Below are 20,969 nucleotides of genomic sequence, written 5' to 3'. Positions count from 1 at the left end.
TTGGTAATTTTACCAAGACAGACTAGTAAGCTTACCTAAAAACCGGTATTTTAATTGTTTTTTTTCAGGTAAGAATACCACTTTTACTGGTAATCAATTCCCGGTAACTTTGCCATTTTATCTCGGTAATTCTATCATAGTCGATAAAAAATATCGGCGTCCAGTAAAATTACCGAGCGAGATTTCTCGGTAAAATTACCAATTTCATAAATGGTAATTTTACCAAAAAAAACTGAGATCCAATAGAACCCTGAAATCTTGGTAATTTTACCCTTTTCTTAGTAAATACACCGAGATTTTTTTTCAGTGCATGCTTTGACCCCCTACTTTCTCATTTTTCTGGAGAGGGGATGCGTCCCTTTGGAGAGTGGGTCAGCTGTGCGTGTTTGAAGATCGTCATGGATTAGTTGCGCTGGTCACAGAATTGTCTTTTGGTGTATGATTCATGTAGATCAGCTAAAAATAATAAGATCTGTTTAAACAGCAACTATCTACGTTGAACATTAACCGGGATAGCGCGCTTTGAAAAATTCGTTTAATGACATCATCCACCGCGATAGTGACACTCTTGGTTTCTCCCACCTTGCTTTCATCCGAGTTTCACGTTGAGTAACCAGTGCAAATGTGTGTTTCCTTGACTGATGAAACGAAGGTGGAAGAAACGAAGGGTGTCACAACCGCGGTGGATGACGTCATACGTCGACTTTCTCGAAGCGCGATATCTCGGTTAATATTGATCGTAATCAGTTACTGTTTGAACGGATCTTATTATTTTCGGCTGATCTACAAGAATTAAGTATCGAATTAATGCCAGCGCACCCCTGGTTGAATTCCCTGGTTTAATTTTCTTTTTCGTAACCTCGGAGGGGGGACGTCTCGCCAATACGATATTTTTCGCCTTTCCAAGTGCGCGCAAGGGGCACTCAGTGCACGCAGCCTACAAACTCTACAAATTCGCAAATTAATCAGAATTTCCCTGCTGAGCGCCCTTAAAAGTCAAGACTAATCGTGTTGAAAAATTTCCGATACAGATACAGTGAGAAATATAAGCTCCTCATCGCGAAATGTAGTTCATTTCATTATACATCTTTACCGAAAGATTTATCGGTCTTCGAAAAATAATGGGTGTGCATGTTAACTCACCAGCATTCTCGTCCCATAATTCTTAAAAAGTCGATCTTCTTTTTTGGGTATACCTCTTTCAAGGTTATAGATTTAATTTGTCCTTGGTGTTATAGGCTCGTGTGGCGTTGCGCTTGATTTGGACAACGGGATGTTCCACCTATGTCACTTGCGGCATTGTTTAAAATCCGGATCATATAAGGCTCGCATACTTATCTAGCTACTGATAAACATATTTTTCGGTTTTCTTGAGAGGGGTTCTTCACTATCAGCACGCACGCACATCACTGAAAATCGTGTGAAATATGACTTTTAAAGAGCAGACTGTCTAATTATCGCAGACATATCCGAGCAGGAATGCTATTTTCCGCGTCTTCACTCCAAATCGGGATCGTCTTAAACCTCGGACCGTTCATTTCACATCACTCACGTCCAAAATACCGTGACTGAAGCTCGTTGTTTTTGAGTGTACGTTTACCGCTTTTTTGTCGTTGATCATGCGAGCCTGGCATCAAATCACGCCTTTGTTGCATAATTCATTTTGGTTATTGCCCATAAATGTCAAAATTTACGTTATGACAATCACGAATTTTTTCTTTCTTATTGCTTAGATCTAATCAACATTTACGAAAAGAAGTACCCTCCTTTTTTTACAAGGCGAATTTTTGCATACATATAAAACGGGGGACCGAAGTAGAATTGAGTAAAGTTACTACAAATATTTTTAAAAAAAATAAACAAATAAATAAAGTCAATAACCGATGTTTTCATTTTAAAGATTTTTTCCAATTTTGAAAAAAAAAAAAAACTGAAAGAAAGTTAGAGGGACCTTGATAAAGGGTCATCTGATCTCCTCAGATTTATTATCTTAGACTAGTGACCACCGTCATCGTCACACATAATATTTTCAGGATCATGGAAATCAATGAGCATTATCAAAAAATGAAAATGCGGTTACTATGACAGTAGCAAGGTGGGTTGCATACCTCAATATTCGAAGGCTGTTCATTTTTTCCAAAAAAAATCGGATGTACCATTTCTGGTTCGGCACATTCAAAATCTGACTTTTTTACCATTTGATGAAGGCTACACGGAAAAAAATTGAATGTTGCTTTAGCATTTATACTGTTCAAAAAATGTGCGACGAGTATCAAATGTTGATTTTACATTTAAAAAATGCTACCTCAAGATTGATGTTCATTTAACCGCGGACGTAGTTAACGTAGCATTTTCCTTCGTAAAATCAGTATTTATCGTGTCGCACATTTTTTTGACATTACCTACATGCTGAAGGAACATTCAATTTTTTCCCGTGTACCAGGTACCAGGTACCTTCACCCAAGAACACTTCGTGGTTTGGCATTAATGCCACGTTTTTATGTCGTGTGGCGCCACTGTGAGTTACCTCATCATTTCCGACAGGAAACATGCTAGTCATTAGCCTTCCGAAGTGTAATTGAAATGGGCAAGTTAAGACAGTTCTCATTGTTATTCTTCAAAATAGGGTGCTCGTCTGATGTTTCGGTGTCTTCTTCAGACTTCTTTTGTATGGGCACTAGCGCGTAGTCGCGTGGTAATCGGGGAAGGAAGGAGCCCTCGTATATTCTGATTTTCAAGTCCAAGAGTCTCGCGGCATGCATGTGTGGAGATCGCAATCAGTTGATATTTAAGGAAGAAAATTAATTTGTGTATTAAAAAAATGTAAATTAAAAAAAAAAAAAAAAAAACTTGTAAGCACTAATTTTCCCTCAACCGTATCTTGTTCAAAATTCAAAATTGAAAAAAAAAAAAAAACTTTTTGAAAAAATTAAAGGTTGTTCAGTAAAACGTCCCTTGCATGCGAAGAGCATGGCTTTCTAGACCCCACGTGTTAACACCGCGAAAATTTGATTTTAACCTCTCAAAACAAACTTCTACTTGAAGTCTCATTGCGACGATTTAAATGGACCACGTTCAGCAGAAAGGAACCAAGCCACATCAGCTAGGCAATTTAATTTTTTACCTGAAAACGTTGTGCAGATCTTTGTGCAAAGTTCAGTAAATTTTTTTGCAAGTGCGAAGCAAATTCCTTAATATTTTCAAAGGAATCCGCATAAACATTCTCTTGTTAAAATTAAATTGCCCAGTTGATTTTGACAATAGCTGATGTGGCTTGGTTCCTCTCTGCTAAGCGCGGTCCAAATAACGTTGTAACATCTCTGCTACTTCGATTATTATCGCATTGACTGGTGACGCTGGAGGGGAAAGTAAATACCAACTCCTCTCACGTAGATCTTTATACCCTTTTTGTAGACACAGAAAGGGGCATGAAGTGGAATCGAAAGTTCTAACTTGCTAGTCTCTAACTTTGAACCAGTGACACTGTAAGCTCTTTCCCTATTTCTCTGGAGGTCATGGACGCAAGTGACATGCATAGTTCTAATTGCACCGCGTTAAGCAGAAAGGAACCAAGCCCCATCAGCTTATGCCGGATTTAACCGGGAAATTTAATTTCTTCCAAGAGAACGTTTGTGCGGATTCCTTGGAAAATTTTGAGAAATTTGCCTTGTACTTCGCAAAAAATTAAATGAGATTTGCTTTAAAATCCGAACGACTGTTTTCGTGTAAAAAATTAAATTTCCTGATTAAATTTCGCAATAGCCGTTGTTGCTAAATTCCTTTCTGCTAAACGTAATCCAATTATAGTGTTATCGGAATTGAATCGGACGTTCAGTGATATTTTTATGTTTCGTGTAAAAATCATGCGTTACACCTGACGTGTGAATATATTTAGACGCAGAATATTGAGATAGACCTTATTTTCTGGGAGTTACAATTTACATGTGCGAGATTATGGTTTTAATGGAAAATTCTCCGGATGTTGACATTCTGAGGAACACGCTATTTATTTTGAGTTTCAAAATGTTCACTGCTTCTCTGCTTTTAAAAAGGATTTGAACTAACATTTTTGAATGAAATTATTTCCGAGAGTGGTCACCGAGATAGTTTTTTGTCTCATTCAAGGCGCAGTTAATGATCCTTTGTATCGACCCTTGTCACTTTAAAGCGCAAAATAGGAGTGATCGAGAGAAAGGCCTTCAAATTATCGGGTAGGCAAAATGGGCTACCGCAAAGTACGAATAGTTATCTCCTCCGCCTTTTTCATCCAGGGCAAGCTCTACTCGAAAGTAACCCTTGCGCTGCAAATGAAATTTTCCCCCGGAGAGTAGTTTGCAGCCCTTTGGCACAATTTTACGACAAAATAAAGTGCCTCTGAGCGAATTTGTGATTACAATTTACAGAGCTTGGGAAATATCGCCGAGCAACAACACTTGAAAACTTTCGTAAGTTTTTTCGTATAAAAATTCTGTTATCGTAACTTTCAAAATTTCTGGAGGAGCTACTATCACAATACATTCCTTCATATTTTCAGTCCTAACTCGTCTGGTAATCCTGCTACGTATGAAGTGTTTAATGCTACCCACGACCGCATGAGGAATATGGCAATTCATTTTGCGTCTATTAAAAAATATCATAGGTCATAAATAGAATATACCTGTTCAGCACCAAAGAAAAGTATTCACATATAACCCTGCTAAAAATGTTCCATGTGGATTCACGTGGAAATGACCCGATTTCCATGTGATTTCATGGAAATCGTCTGACTTCCATGTCCTTCGACATGGAAATCATAACGTTTCCATGAAACTCACATGGAAACCAAGTCATTTCCATCAAGCCGTCATGGAAATGAAAACATTTCCTTGTGAGCTCGACATGGAAATCATAACGTTTCCATGCAACTCACACGGAAACCAAGTCATTTCCATCAAGTCTTCATGGAAATGAAAATATTTCCTTGTGAGCTCGACATGGAACTCATAACACTTCCATGCAACTCACACGGAAACCAAGTCATTTCCATCAAGCCTTCATGGAATTGAAAATCCCCTTCTCAGTTCGGCATGGAAATAAAAATTGCGGATTTAAACATGAATTTCGCGGCTTTAAAATCTTTCAATTTTTGGGCAATTCTAAACTGGACATACGCTCCGACATGGGCAACATGCGAAAATTACACATCGGAGCGTGAGTGTCGCGTTTGAAGCATAACTACGATGTTGAAGGCGCTCCGCAAGGTGCGCGCCAAGGAATTATACTCGGTATACGGTTCAAACCAGAGATGCAAGATTTTATATGTAACTTCATAAAATGAAATTTCGTGAATTCCAATCATTTTTGAAAACTTCTGTGCTATGGGCTCATTATGACATGAAAAGGAAAAATCTTAAGTTTTGGAAGGGGGGGAGGCGGGGAGATGAAGGGAAAAAGGAAAAAACCGAAAGAAGAGCTATACGATCATTGTTGCGGGTTGCATTAGCAGTCACATTTTTTCTTCTCAGGCGTATGTTTAGAAAGGAGGTGAAGAAGATCCCCATATCAGGGTGATCGAAAAAAGTCTCAATTTTGGTCATCACTTAAGTACTTTTTCATCAGAAGGTAGTGTTTAGCATGTTATGTTTTTATCTTCAGTTATTAAATCCTCTAAATTTTTTTGTAAAGAATTTGAAAAGAATTGCTGGAACCAATTTTTTTTAATGATATGATTTCGATCTCAGCCCCTGAAAATCAAGTACCTGAAATTTTATGAAGCTCAATAATTAAAGAAATGTGCCAAAATGTATGATGGATAAAAGCTTAGTGTGTACTTACATCTACACTCAAGTGAAAGCAATAATAAGCACAATAATTTTAAAAAGCACATGGTGTACTCAAAGCTCCTTGATGAAAATTAGGGCCACCCTTTCAGACATACTTTGTGGGCAGGCCATCTATGACGGCCATGGGAACTTGTTTGACGGGTATATGTCAGTATGTAATTGAAATCAGCGCATAGACCTTCTTGGACTTGTAGGATTTTCTATATTATAGCAGCGTAGTTTTTCAAAGTTCGCATGTTAGCAGTTCTAAACACACATGTATCTTCCACTAGGCATGTTTAAAGAGAATCTTTCAGTTAAATATGCATCATGCAAAGTAATAATGGATGACATCTGTCATGCAGACATACTCAATAAAATAGAAAATGAACAAACAACACTCACCAACTTGCTCAAATCTGTAATCCACTGGGTCAGAAAAATCCACTTGAAGACAATTAATCCAAATTTCCGATTAGAACTGGTGCAGGTACGAAGGAACTTTTGAAAACACGATGAGTGCATTGTAAAAATATCTGAAGCACTCTTTAACGTAAGAGAAAAATTAGCACCATGATTTAATAGCTGATCAATGCAGAACACCACTCTCAGAAAAGCACTGACACAACACGATTTTACGGTTTAGTTTTAGAGGAGAAAGCATTTTTCAAAAGATGCGACATCATAAATCCACAGCTTAAATAATTTCACGATTTACTCCGATCATTGATGATATTAAGGTAGCCATCGATTCTCTACCCGACGTTCCTTCCACACATGACAGGAAACATCTACAGGCATAGAGCAAATGGCACTAAGCAGCAATGTACATCTGATAAGGCAAGCTCCTGGAAGTGTCGATCTGCAAAAATACAAAGCGGGAGACAGATCATCAAATTGATCTACCTATGGTTAATGGCCGTCCTTGGAGACAGACAGTAAACTACGTAACAATATATCAACCACCTTTTGATAACAGAACGAATTTAAAATGAGAGCAAGACCCTTCCTTATGGAGGGAGGGCCAAGAAACATTTAAAAACGGAACATTTTACTACTTACAGGTTTGAGCCACTGAATAAAATACATTCCACCAGTCAATAAAATTTTAAATTTTGAATGTTGATAGATAACCTGATTGCCAGTATACATCGAGTTGAAACATCTGATACTTAGAGCGGTTCATTTTTGTATAAGCTCTTGAGGTATTTTAAAATTATACGACTTTTAGGTACATGCACAAACTGATGATTTGACTGTGAGTACCTTAAAGGGATAAAATTAGGGCAACATCCGCAGCACTGCAGATGTGCGATTGGTAAAATTTCTAAGGATGATGCGTTTTTAGTTCAATCGATAGATGCCATCAGGCTGAATTGGGGTAGGGAAAGGTGTGAAAGTGAAAAATTATTCATTAAATTACTTACTTGAGGTGATGTGAGTGTGAGAGATAAATATAACCTAACTTTTGTGAAGATGTTCCTAGTTCCTGGAATAATCGTTCCTTGCCGATACTTCCAGGGTTGTATTTATTATCCAAATAATTATCAGGCAAATGTTTTCAAAAGGATTAAAATACAAAAACTGGCTCTCTTAAATCATTATAGCGGCTGATTTTCACTCATTTTCATACGCAACCTCGATAAAAAGGCAAAGGGCAAAACCGCGGAATGGTCCCTCGTCCAACTATTCGATGTCCAACTCGGACTCGGAACTCCGGACCATTGTTCTATTCCATCCACCCAGCCAGCCATTAGCGAAGCCATGCCATGCCGTGAATTTGAAAATGAAAACTTAATTTGATCTACTTTTCATGATTCTTAACGAAGAATCGATTGTATTATCGGCGTCTACTTGACTATACTCAGTTTCATCGAACACAGGTAAATTATCTCTCTTTCACTTCACTTCTTGACGACGGACACACCTAAGTATGAGCCTGTCACCTTGTACTTACATTACACATTTGTCATGTCAAGCTATACTGATCAAGTAACTCGAGTTTAATTTTCTTTGCCGATTTACGATTCAGTCGATATTTTCTAACGAGCGAGGTAATCGTGAATTCTATTCTCTTGGTTTGCGAATGCATTTACTACCATGTGCTATTCCTAACCGTGGTTACGAAGTTGATCGAAGAGTCTACGTCTAATAAATCGATCCACCCCTTCCGTGGGAAGGGAGATGAGATAATCTTTCATCCATTTAGCATTGAAGGGAAAGACCAGAATCAAGATGGTGGATCTTCTGTTGCACTCTCTAAGTGCAAATCTTATTATCCGCGGACTTTATCACAAGTAGAAACTTCCCAACTCTCGCAGGCGAGTGCTATAGATAGTCTGTTGGAACATCCTCATACTGCCTGCATTTTCCTTGTGTCTTCAAAAGAATCAAGGACAATTAAAGTTTTGTTGCACCCATTTCCTCTCTTGTACTACATTTGACCGGTGTCTAATTTTAAAGTATCTATCTGGAACTACTTACGAAAGCTTCTATAAGAACGAACCGCTCTACGTATCAGATGTTTCAACTCAATGTATACTGGCAATCAGGTTAGCCATCAACATTCAAATTTAAAATTTTATTGACTGGTGGAATGTATTTTATTCAGTGGCTCAGATCTGTAAGTAGTAAAATGTTCCGTTTTTAAATGTTTCTTGGCCCTCCCTCCATAAGGAAGGGTCTTGCTCTCATTTTAAATTCGTTCTGTTATCAAAAGGTGGTTGATATATTGTTACGTAGTTTACTGTCTGTCTCCAAGGACGGCCATTAACCATAGGTAGATCAATTTGATGATCTGTCTCCCGCTTTGTATTTTTGCAGATCGACACTTCCAGGAGCTTGCCTTATCAGATGTACATTGCTGCTTAGTGCCATTTGCTCTATGCCTGTAGATGTTTCCTGTCATGTGTGGAAGGAACGTCGGGTAGAGAATCGATGGCTACCTTAATATCATCAATGATCGGAGTAAATCGTGAAATTATTTAAGCTGTGGATTTATGATGTCGCATCTTTTGAAAAATGCTTTCTCCTCTAAAACTAAACCGTAAAATCGTGTTGTGTCAGTGCTTTTCTGAGAGTGGTGTTCTGCATTGATCAGCTATTAAATCATGGTGCTAATTTTTCTCTTACGTTAAAGAGTGCTTCAGATATTTTTACAATGCACTCATCGTGTTTTCAAAAGTTCCTTCGTACCTGCACCAGTTCTAATCGGAAATTTGGATTAATTGTCTTCAAGTGGATTTTTCTGACCCAGTGGATTACAGATTTGAGCAAGTTGGTGAGTGTTGTTTGTTCATTTTCTATTTTACTGAGCATGTCTGCATGGTCCAAATATCATGTGCTCCCATTGGGACGCTTGTCTCCTTTGTCTTGATTCTAAGATTTATTTAATTTCCGTGAGCAATTTGGATGGTACTGAAACCATCTTGTGATCATTTTTATGCAAATGGTTTTGTTTCCATGAAAAATTGTCACGGAAATGATTTCGTTTCCATGAAAAATTTTCACGGAAATGATTTCGTTTCCATGAAAAATTTTCATGGAAATAAGCCACATGGAAATCAGCCACACGGAAATCAGCCACATGGAAATATTTCCTGTTCCATTTTTCCGTGTCATTTTTTCATGGAAATCAACTTCATGGAAATCATCCACACGGAACATTTTTAGCAGGGAACTCTTTTCCTAAACCCTCCTTTTCCTAGTTTGAGAACAATGGTTTAAGTTTATCAGAGACGAGCCAGGTCACATTTCATGTAAAAAATTTAGTTATTAGTGATTCTAAGCATGACTATCTCCATTCCCCCAAGAAGTCTAGAAAAACGATTAGTGTCATTAATATGGATATGAAGCTCATGTTCTACATTGTGTCGAAGTGTCGAATGAAGGAAAACCCCGTCGCACATATTCTTCGCTGGTTTTCTTTAATGTGAATTGGTGATTTTTTATTGATTGTGAGTTCAGTTCTAATGCAAAGTCAGTTTCAAGTATTCATAAAGATTGGAATTGGCGGTAACATGTATGAAGTGAAATCGAATACTTCATATGAGACGAACATGAATGAATGGAGAAAGAGAAACAAATTGAAAATATGGAAAAAAAATCAGCTGACAAACTTGTGTCTCGTATATAACAGAAAATCAAAACACTTGCCAAAAAAAAAAAAAAAAAAAAAAAAAAAAAAATATTAAATAGTTATGCGTTACAGCTTTAGTTCTAGAGAGGGCAATCTTTTTGCACATTTTCAAGTATTTTTGAAGAATTTCGGGAACCATCCCACTTGGCATTACGGATCATAATTCAAATCCCAAACAACTTGACTGCGCAGACTGTCTAGACTACCATATCAGAGCACGTTTAATCGAACTCGACCCCATGCCATTATCAATAAACACAATGCAGACGAGATATAAAAGTCAAAGGTCAGGTGAAGTAATTACCGAAAAGAGGAAATATCCGTGGTGCACGAAATCACTCTCACATGGGCCGCGACTCGGGAGTCCGGCGTTACGGTTATCACCCGCGGCAGGAGTCGCGCTCGGCGTTAACGAGACGTAACGCCAACGTAACGTAAACAAAACAAAGCGCGACGGAGGGCAGTGGGCACGCTCCGCTTGGAGCAGGGTGACCGAACAGGTTGCGTTTCACTTGACTACTGAGTACTGATCACAATTCCGTCAGGATCCCAGCATTGCCATGGATGCCGCCGCTGTCTTTCTGTTTCTGTTGCTGTTGGTGACGATGGACGACAAATAAGACGGGTGGATCCCGCGTCCTGGCTGGTCGTCGGTCACTCCTAGGACCATTTGATCAACATATGTTATCACCGATGTTGCCGAACCGTGCAATGATATCAATAATAATAATAAGATTGGAATCATTTTTTTTCCCCGGTGACCATAAGAATATAATTGGCGAATTCCCGCAGAAATATAGAAATTAAGCCCTCAAATGATTCCCACCTGTGAATGAAATCATAGAGGTGAAACATTTTGGGAAACCTGCACTGTAATCGTGGTCAACTTTCATAAATATTTTTGTTATACTTCATGGAATTTTTTGATTTTTGTAAATTTTTGACATTTTTATACATCTGAGCGGGGCTTTTACATAAAAAACATTAAAAACCCGTGAACAAGGTCCGATTCAAATTAATAAAATATTTCGGGAAACCGGAACTGTAATCGTGTTCAAAAAATCTCATAAAAATTTGTTATTTTCATGAAATTTTTGAATTTTTGTAAATTTTTCGATTTTTGAGCGACGCTCGTACTTGAAAAATATTGAAAACCCAGATGTAAGGTCCGATTTAAATGAATGAAATGTTTCGAGAAACCTTAACTGTAATCGTGGTCAACAAATGTCATAAAATTTTCTGTTATTTTTCATGTGATTCTTGAATTTTTGTAAAATATTTGATATTTTTATACATCTGAGCTGGGCTCATACCTGAAAAAGCGTTAAAAAGCCATATAAAAGGTCATATTTAAATTAGATTAGTAAAATTGAAAAAAAAAGCTTGACCTTTTTCTTGGAACAAGGAGAAATTTCCTACTGAGCTCCGAGATGCGTCCCAAGGAGAAAATTAAGTGAAGGTGAGTTTGCTTAAAAAAAAAAAAAAAAAAAAACTAAAATTTTATTTCTAAATACCTTTTAGGGTGTATTTTGGTAAATGTAATCCAAACAGCAGGACAAACACTTACATCGGACGGGAGAGGCATCGATTCAAAATTGTTAAAATTTTACTCCTGTCGTCTATTCCCGTCGCTGGTTGCATATTTTACCACTACAAATTTTCAAAATTTTACAATTATTGTATACCTAATAGAGCAAAAGTGAAAAGCTCACAGCCGAGACAGAAAATTTTCCCTTCGATTTGAACTGGTCATCGTTGTCCTTAATTAGGTACCTATCCAAATTCTAGCCAAGCATGGCAACTTCCAGGAGGTCTGTCCCTGTCCGAACACTGGGGGTCGTTATTCATTTCAGACAGTGGAATTTCACTCTTCAAAATGGATTGAACGGCGTTGCAAGGTTGGCTGGCCTGAGTATCACGGCTAGACACCGGAGGCACGGAATGTCCAAGAAGTGTCCAGAATTAGCCAACCGATGCATCCGTAGTATGCGGGTGCTCTGCACGTGTTTTTCAACGCAACACATTGTGCATTAACTAGTGCATCAACTATGCAAGGAGGCCCTGAGCGCACCACACTTGCATTTGTAGTAGCTTAAGTGAACACACGCCTTTTTTTCTATCTCTTTTTCATCTTACCATCCGTCCACTTTGCACGGAAAAAAATGAATTGCTAATTTACAATTAAATTGTGAAACAATATGTTCGACATGTTTCAAATGTACATTTTCCATTAGTGGAAAGCTAATTTAAACCCGAGGTGGGTTAAAGTAGCATTTTTTTATTGTAAAATCTACATTAAAACATGTTGGACACTTTTTTGAAACTACAAAATTTTTAAAATAGCAATTTCATTTTTTCCGTGAATATCATACCGATAAGTTGTGTGCCAGAGTAAGATGCATTTCAAAACATGGACCTTTTTACTTAGATTGTTCAATTCGCATTAGAAAAAAATAAATAACTTTATGAGTCCCTCTCTGCGTGCAATATTTGGGAAACTATACCGCCTTTTGAAAAACATAGCTTCTCTACCATTGCTTCGAGTTTCATGAATCGATGATCCAAAAAATTGCCAAGGAACATTGGTTGCCTCGCGTGAATGACTGTTTAAAGCAAGAGGAAAAATTTATAAAAAAACGGAAGAAGCATTTAGCAGAGACACGGTGCAGCACCCTTTTGCAGCCTCTAATGAGTATAGAAAGTAAAAGTAACCAAGTCTGACAACACCGCAAGAGGAATGAACGACAGTGAATTTACGACTCGGTTAACTAATTGCCGGCCATGCTTTTATCATCTTCACTTTTGTTTTCGTGTTCACATCATCGAAAGAAGACGCGGAGCATAGACGCATCTTGGATTTATGATAAACTGCATTCCAAGCATGCATATTGGGAAACCAGTTCACTTGTCAGATGAAGGAGCTTTAATCGTGGTTCAGACATGTGGTTTGTTCATTGGGTATGCTAAAACAGATGTGACACATGAAGAGCTCATCACGAACCCGAAGTCCCGAGTTCGGATCTCAGTCTGTATGATCTTATGGTCCTAAACTTTAATCACTTTTGGTTGCTACTGCTTTTAGATTTCTGTCTCTTCCCGCCCTCCCTCCATCTTCCTCTCTGGTTTTCTTCTCATTTAAAAATAGGTGGCTTTGCCCCCTGGCCACTATGTGGCCCAACCCACAGGGTGCTGCGCCCCCCCCCAAAGGCCGCTTCGCGGCCAGCGAAATCGTCGAAATCGTCCGGACGAAACAAATTGAAATTGCCTAGAGTAACCCTGGTAAAAATTGACGATAAGAGCTGCGTTTCAAAATACCATAGGAATTCTTACAGCCGGCTAAAGAAGGCTACAGAAAATCATATAGCTGGCTGTAGAATGCGGAGAAAATCATACGGCCGGGCTATACGAAGCGATAAAAAATTATGCAGCCGGGCTATAGTTCCTATCGCCGCGCCGGGCTTTACACTTTACCGCCTGGCTGGTACTTTTTCGCCATCGATTATAAAAGGCTATAAGAAATTGTGTAGAAATTCGTGTGCTTTGGAAATCATTAAGTTTGATACGGAACCACCTTCATATTTACAAACACACATAATATTTTCCTTTAATACATATTTTAATTTCCATCAATTAAAATAAGACTAATCCATACAGGATGTGCAAACATTTCAAAAACAGGAGTTGAATAACGCTGACTCCGCCAGATTAAATATTAGAGCCTAACACAAAGCGGAGCGGCGACGCACTGGCGCCTACAAACCTAACAGGGATACTTCACGCATGCGCAACGCGTGAAGTATCCCTGTTAGGTTTGTAGGCGCCAATGCGTGTTTCGCTCTGGCTGCCCGCCTACCACGGCGCTTGAAGCAACTATTTCACACCAGAGGTATTGCACAGTGTCATACGAAACTAAAGGCGCTCTAATATATTAGTAATGGCAGGTATCCATCAAAAGTACGGAGCTTTCCTCGCAAAATAAATCAAGATGCTACGGCCCAAAAAGAGAGCAGTATTCCAAAAACTCACTAAGTCCTAGCATCCGTAATTAGTGACGTTTAGCATACACTTTATCGCCTGGCTGTTGCTGAATCGCCATCGGCTATAAAAGGCTATAAGAAATTGTGTAGCTGGCTATAGAAGCTATTGGAAATCTTACAGCCGGCTGTAGGTCTATGGTATTTTGGAACACAGATTCTACTGCCAATTTTTGCCAGGGAAATTAAGAATTGAAAAAAAAGATACCTCATCAACTAACAGCAAATCAAAAACGGACTTAAAACTCCCGTTCCTGACTCCAGCCCATCGACCTCCTTAATCCTTTTCCTCACTCGTCCATCGAAACGTCTTAAATATGATTTTATTAGAATAGAGAGGGTTATCGGCTGACTAACATTCGGTCTGTGTGCAGAGGTAGTTGCTTTATCTAAAATGTATTTCTAATCTCTTTTTTTTTCGAATGCGAGAAATGCAATGAAAAAAGGAAGAATTAAATGACGACGCGAGAAGGCTGTTGACTTACTGTAATCATTTCCCTTTTAGCTGATAACAACTTCCTACAGAATGTCGGACTTGTGTAATTTAGCCGTAATTTTCAAGCACTCCCACGTAAATTTGTCCATTCATTAAAGTTGAGGTGATTTTTGATAAGGTATTCATTTTTAAGACATGTTAAAAAAAAAAAAAGAGAAAAAAACTTGTCAGGCACAACCTGTATTGCTTTTCTGTCCTACTTTTCTTAAAAAATTACCCTAGGCTAACAGTGTAAAGTCTAATTTTGCCTAATTTTGGTATACAAATAAAAAATAAAACGAAGAAATGATATAATGCAAAACCGAGAAAAAGCTTGAGTTTTACATTTCTTTTTTTTCTGTTTCTGCCCTTTAAGTCCCAAACTACTTGAAGTCATATCTTGACGACAAGCAAGAAATGATTCTTTCCAGCCTCTTAGAAACTCTTCTCTCCGGGGTGCCTGGCGTGTCAGTATGGGAGCTGCAAACGGCTGATCCACCGAAAATTTCGGATGTGAAACCCGCAACTTCCGATTCAGGGGCCGGCTCACAGACGTAACCCTGTTAGAAACTCTTGATTTGAAAACTTGACAGATGGATAGATATACGACATAGACCCATGAGCATAAATACGAATAGGTAGATAGATACAGACCTCAGTGTTGATTCGATCAAAAATCTATTCAGGCACACCGTTGTGTTGGATGTTATGCAACACGTCTTTGCAAGCGATCGAAATGGCCACTTTTCCGTTCCGGTAAAGTAGGAACTTGCTTGGGAAACTTTGAAGGAGCAACACTCACACACACTCATTGGCACAGTACACATTTGAAATTTGAGTGAGGGTCAGGAAAGTTCCCGGTAATAACCGCTCCCGCACCGGTAGTTAACTTTCTCGGGGGACTTTGATTTCGGAAAAAACTTGAGCCGAAAAAATTCCGAAAAAAGTTCCTGGAGATTACCGCTCCCGCACCCGGTAGTTAACTTTCCCGGGAGACTTTGATTCCGGAAAAAAACTTCAGCGGAAAAATTTCTCGGAAAACTTCCCGGAACTTACCGCTCCCGCACCCGGTAGTTAACTTTTCCGGGAAACTTTGATTCCGGAAAAAACTTGAGCAGAAAATTTTTCGGTATATCTTCCCGGAAGAAAGTTCCCAGAAATTACCGCTCTCGCACCGGGTAGTTGACTGTTCCGGGAAACTTTGATTCCGGAAAAAACTTGAGCAGAAAATTTTTCGGTATATCTTCCCGGAAGAAAGTTCCAGAAATTACCGCTCTCGCACCGGTAGTTGACTGTTCCGGGAAACTTTGATTCCGGAAAAAACTTGAGCGGAAAAACTTCCCATGAAGGCGAGTTTGAACAATGCGTTCGGGAGATTGCATCCTAACCTTAGTTTCGACGAGAAGCTCCTCGGTTGCTCACATGTAGTCTTGATTGCTAACTAAGCAATGAGGGTAGCATACGCTGCACGGCAAGTGGGAAGTTCGGTCGACAACCTCATCGTCCATCGATTGCTTTTTATTGAATAAGTTACAAGCAACAGCTAGCAGACGCGTCTCCTCGTCGTGCTGCCTTGTAAAATACTGCCGTGCTAGGGAAAAACGCCGTATGAACATTCGAGAGTTGCCAAGTCTCCTTGGATAAAACATGTATTTTTGAGTTAAGTTATTCATATTTTTCCTTAAAAATTTCAGGTAGTGTAGATCAAATTGCGAATAAAATTGTCTGAAAAATTGAATGAAAAACATTCACAATTTTCCTAGTGAATTCATTTTTTAGCGAAAGAAGTCTGGCAATGTCTGAAAGCTCATAAGGCGTTTTTCCTAAGCACGGCAGAATAGCAAGCGGCTCGCCGTCGCGTCGTGCGTTTTGACCCCAGCCGCAGAGGTGTTAAAGGTGAAAGAATGAAGCGTACTCAATGCAGTGCGCCAAGACGCCCTTGCCAAATTTCCTTTTTTATCTAAACCGTCTATGGCATAGCGTTACGAATTCGTAACAACGTATTTGTCTTTAAAATTGGACCTTTCCTCTGTGGCATGATTTTGCAAGTTTTCATTCGTATTTTTCTTTTTTTTTGAATGGCTGATTCCCAGAAATTTAAAATTTTGAAAAAAGAAAATTTGGTACCCTATGTTTCTTATGCAAGCTAGCAAATAGAAAAAGTTTGATTTTGGCTGTCACTCGGGAGAAATGTTTTTTTTAAACGAGGGCGAGGTATCAGCTATCAATTTTTTATGTATGGATTTTTCCATCACGATCGAGTTTCTCATCGAGTCTAGGAAAATCCATACATAAAAAATTGATGACTGATTCCTCGTTTAAAGACAGACTGCATCCCCTTCAAAATAGATTCGTGTTCCCTAGAATCTGAGATCCAAAATTAATTCATGCCATAGAGGTTAATGGGAAAAGTGAGGAGAGGAAAATCGAAACATTCCAAGGGACTCCTCATAAAATGTGACAGGGTCTGGAAAAGGGACCTTACCTTCCGGGAAATCGTCCAGAGGGCCAAATCTAGGGGGAAAAGTCAACTTGGCGATTTTGAGTTCTTAACGGGAAACGCTTTCTACAGCCATGGGAACAAGCTATGCGCGCTTTTAGTTTGATTTTCTCACACAAGGGGCTGAAATTGCTTTTTTTCCGTGCGCTAGTCAGAATTCTTCACCTAAATTTAGCCAAAACTATAAATTAAAAATTTAACCGAAAATTTAAACATTTGTGTCTTGAAACTTTCAGACGCCATATTTCCCTCAAGTTTTGAGATTTCAGGGGTTTAACGTTAAAATGTCCTGGTTTGCTTCCTTTATGCAATGGCACCAATAACTTAGCCACCTGAGTACCTATCCTCCTAGGGTCCTTCAGGGAGTTTGTACTCCCTCGTTTCTTATAAAATCCCCTGTCGCCACCCTTTCGCTGGGCTGATTTAATTTTTTTTTTTATTTATTTATTTATTTATTTATTATTTATTTATTTATTTATTTATTTTATCTACCGGCGCCGAGTAATTTCCGGCAACACTGAAGAATTCGTGCGGTTGGGAGTTCAACCTTGTGATCGTTCCGCGTTAGGCTCATTTGCTCCGCGTTTCCTCGTGAAAATCGATTTCACATCCTCACTTGACACCGTTCCGCCTATCGACATCCCCAATTAGCTCGATTCCGCTGAAATTCAACGCGAGTATTTATCTATAGCCCAATTTCTATGCCCTTCCAACCCATCATTGGTGAGTGGAGGCTCACATCGCGGCGCGCAGACATCAGTGGCTACTCGCGTCTAATTGTCGTAAAGCAATTGAATGAGAGAGGAAAAAAACAACGTCGGACGTAGATAATTATTCCTACACGACGATAATGTTTTTGCCTACTCTACGACTTTAAAGTATTTTTCCGAAGAGTCCATTTTCTGTGTTTTCGGGTCAAGTTGACTCCTTTTCCAAACTATAGGCTCTTTACTTACATATTTCGCAGTTATGCTGCTATGACCGGCAGTTTTTTAGTGGTATGCGTGTTAACTTGTCAAATTGCAATAAATTTGTAGCAACACAGTGAGGAGTTCATTGGTAGGTGAAACTTTAAGAAAGCGCGACCTCAGCTTGGAGCGCCTTCAAATCCGATCGATACTTCTAGCATTTCCAAGCAGTTACTTTAGTTGCCTATCTGAACTAGACCTAACTTAAGTCGCTGATTTCACTTCTCCGAGGAGAAACTTTCTCACTCGCCATAGTGTGCTAGCTGACGGTGTCAGATGCAGTCAAGACGTAGGAAACATCTGTTTGAATTCCAATCATAATAATCAGTACTTCTATCTTGTTTCTCTACTTTTGAATTTTTAAAATTTTTTTTTCAACACAAATAGATTGCAGTTTGCCAGCGATTGCTAGTTGCCTGTATAATCTGCGGAATATGCATTTTGATGCTTTGCCTTCCTTCTCTGAGATGTTATGTTTTCAATATTTTCTGACAAATTAGGCCGATTTTACCAGATTCAGCCTAACTACATCAAACGTCGCCTAATTTTCTCTCGTACTCTTTTTTGCAAACAGAAAAGTGAATAACATTCTAGCATGATCGTGAATTTATTCTTAATAATTATAATCGAGGAAAAATTCACAAGAAGTTTCAGGGCGTCACGTCATTTAGTTTTCTTTCAACAAAATAAAACCTAATGAGAAGCAATGAGGCCACGTGAAATGTAGTTGCAGGTTGACTTTGGTGAAATTTGTCCGATTTTAAAACGTACTTCTTGCATTTATTTAATATGATTTATACATTTTGATCTTCGTGCACGAAAAGACATTACCTAGAAGGCCTGGTAAAAAAATCCACCAAACGCACTCAAGTTAAATTGGCTAAAAGTTTAAGCTTATTAATCAGTATTAAGAAAGAAGGAATAAGATGGTGACAAGGAATGAATAATTTACGATTGTAACAGTTTTTGACGTGCGAAGATATGCAATCTTGAACTCGAAGGTCAATGATGTCAAGTTCTATCACCTTTTAACAAAGCAAAAGTTTGGATATTTTTAGAGAGTTCGAGGCTCTTACAGTAGTTTTAAAATTCTGAGTGGCATTTTAGACTCAGTTCAGATATTATAGAACTAAACATCTTGACCTTCGGTTAATATTAAAGAGGTTCTTACAGTAAATAAGTGCCATAAGTCTCATTTTAAGCAGGAGTTGAATCTTTACCGAAGGTGAAAAAACCAGATCTAAGAGTAGGTAAAAGATCCCGATCGAAATTCAAATGCAGGACGTCTCTCAAAATTTTCCTCGAAAATAAATGAATAATTCTAAATAGAGCGTGTAAAAAATAGCCTTGCGAATAAAAAAGTAAGTGAAGTATTGTATCTCGATTACAGCGTCCCAAAAATGTTGATCATTTTGCATATTTCTTTAAAAATTGATACAACTGGTTACATAAATTAGTATTGAAAAAAACATATTTAAGCGCACGAGCGCAAGTAGAGGTGATTAATTTATGATGTAGCCAAGTTCTTAAAAAAGGTGGCACTATTTATCTGGTGTCATACTCGTTTAAACTTCATTTTTGCCATGATGTCAAAATTATGTGTCAGATAAATCACACCTAACTTGGGTGATTAGCGATACCCTAGCTGCAGTTGGAAGTATATGAGTCAAACGGGAACTATGTCCACTACGTGATTGGGACCCTGAGGCCCACAAGAATACATGCATGACAGGGCTCGTGAGATACTGGAGATAGTTCTTTTATCAGACATTTGGAAGATCCCTCCACTGAAAAAAAAAAAAAAAACTCCGACCATGGAAGCCGTACTTACGGGCTATTTAGATCTATGGCCCGTTCCGGACTCAGAGGTCGAAAATTCCGGGTGCTGAAGCCGCAGCTTCGACTGCTCTGGGTTCAGAGGCAGGAGCAGCGGGTGTATAGCACCCGGAATTTTTGGCCGCTGAGCCCGGAACGGGCTGTAGGTCTAAATAGCCCGTAAGTACGGCTTCCACGGCCGGAGTTTTTTTTTCAGTGAAGCTATCTTGCAAATGTCTAATACAAAGTGGACATATTTAAACACGGCACTGCGGCAGTATGTCTACAGACCGTAATAACGGCTTTCCACGGCCAGAGTCCTTTTCAGTGTTGCAACGCGAAATACCTTCACGATCTGACAAGGCTGCCCTCGGGATGCCAGAACGTAAACAAGGCTTTAACACCCACACGTAGACACACGCCCGGGCCCGGAGTCGAATATCCGCGATTGGAAATCCTCTCACGATTTCCTCCTCCGTCCAACTTTTTTCAGACGAAAGAAAGCAATGAAAATATGATCGGCGCCCTAATGAATGCAGGACAGCGCTCGAGGGACATCGTCGATGCCTCATGGTGCCTTTCTTCCATAAACCACGCGCACGGAGACACCGCCACAGCCGTCTATTCTAATTTATGCTAATCCCCCTCGCGACTATACAGGGCGTCCCATAGTTAAACAACCAGACTGCAGGGATGTATTTCATGGGTCAAAATTAGAATTTTTCCTGTATGATATTTTTATTACTTTTTTTTATAATTTTTAAAAAAATGCCTCCTGTGGGAGCTACAGCTCCCCTTTCTCCTCCAAGCTTCGGACAAATCATATGTGGTTCTTACCAAAGTTCTTACGTTTGGCTCAGGACCAAAACTCATGACGTATGACTGCTTCCCATAATTTTAAACGTGATATTCAACTGGACTGCATTTTGCAATTTGGAACTATAAATCCTGGCTCATCTGAAAAAACACTTGTGTGCAGAGGGAAACTAATAGCACATACGTTGTTTTTAAACCGGGCCAGAATTTATAGGTCCAAATTGCAAAATGCAGTCCAACTCTGGTCTGAGAATTACTGCGACACCGCGATTGAGGAGGATTTTAGGGAATGCTTGCCTTTTCGGATCTGAAACTCCTTGAAAAACCCGTCACACTTTGAATTGATATTATTGAGACCATGGGTGAGTTCGGCGCTATCCATATAGAATTAAAGCTGAATGCACACCATGGCAGTCCGAGGA

At 39.0% G+C, this 20,969-nt stretch overlaps 2 protein-coding genes across 5 annotated transcripts in view; one reads left to right on the top strand and one right to left on the bottom strand.

The window, feature by feature from the left end:
• LOC109030411 (beta-glucuronidase) overlaps positions 1 to 10,537 on the bottom strand; it is a 46,348-nt gene extending 35,811 nt beyond the window's left edge. For 2 of the 4 annotated variants that reach the window (XM_072303228.1, XM_072303230.1), the window contains exon 1: positions 1,144 to 1,597. The gene's annotated coding sequence lies outside the window, so the exon portion shown is untranslated. Of the gene's footprint in view, positions 1 to 1,143; positions 1,598 to 10,243 lie in introns of those variants that run through there. The other 2 variants (XM_072303229.1, XM_072303231.1) reach the window with 2 other exon arrangements.
• Positions 1 to 20,969, top strand: part of LOC109030472 (matrix metalloproteinase-2) — a 364,259-nt gene that overhangs the window by 35,492 nt on the left and 307,798 nt on the right. The window lies entirely within an intron of this gene.

The sequence above is a fragment of the Bemisia tabaci genome, chromosome 8 (genome assembly GCF_918797505.1).
Source record: "Bemisia tabaci chromosome 8, PGI_BMITA_v3".
Classification (NCBI taxonomy): domain Eukaryota; kingdom Metazoa; phylum Arthropoda; class Insecta; order Hemiptera; family Aleyrodidae; genus Bemisia; species Bemisia tabaci.
This window is presented reverse-complemented; position numbering and strand designations above follow the sequence as displayed.